Consider the following 896-nt stretch of genomic DNA (forward strand, 5'->3'; position numbering starts at 1 on the left):
AAAAAAGTATAATTGTATAAAACCCCGGAAATAACATTAATTTATTTCCCTTTTTTCAGGTAGGAGGTCATGTTGGTTTGGAAATTGAAGCCGCAAACAATAGCAAAGGAATTTTTGAAAAAAAACCCCCAACACAAACATGGTAAAAGAACCCCCCAAATCCCACAGGACCCCAAAGTTTATTCCTTTATTGTTTTCTTTCTTGAAAAAAAAATTAAAATTGTTTATGGTTATTAACCCGTGTATCAAAGGCCATGGTTTTGTTTTTTTTAACCCTTTTGCACCTTTTGGGGAGTACAACATACAAAAAAGGTATTATTCCATGATGTGATAATGCCCATGGTGTGGTCCTTTTTTTCCTAGGGAAACTCTTGTTTTAAAAGGTATTCTGACTGATCCCCCGACAGCGGGGCCCTTCCCATGTGAAATACAGGCCCCGGAAAGGGCTTTATTGGGATAACCCCCTGGGGATGGGGTTTAACCAAAAATGGGGTTTTATGAGTCTTAAAATTACCCAAGAGAATTTTCTATTTATCCGCTTTAATTCCCAAATTTTAGGAAATGTTTTCTATAGAAAATTTTTTTAACATTTTAACGAAAAAATAATACAGAAATAAAAATTTATTTTAAAATCAAAAATAGGATAAAGGTAAGGTTTTAAGGGGGCCCTTTAATCCTGGGGAAAATAAGGTTTTTTAAGCCTTGAAGCGAACAAAATGGGCAACACCCACAGGGAAAAGCGAATAAAATCCGCTTCAACAGGTTAATATCTTTAATGCTTTTTAAAGCCTTGGATTTTGGTCAAAAGTATTCCCTTACTTGAAAAAAACAAATATTTTCCACAATGAAGGGGTTTCGAAAAACCCTTTCCCCACCACAAAAGAAACACACCCAGG

This window comes from Penaeus monodon, chromosome 25, assembly GCF_015228065.2.
Source record: "Penaeus monodon isolate SGIC_2016 chromosome 25, NSTDA_Pmon_1, whole genome shotgun sequence".
Taxonomy (NCBI): Eukaryota; Metazoa; Arthropoda; class Malacostraca; order Decapoda; family Penaeidae; genus Penaeus; species Penaeus monodon.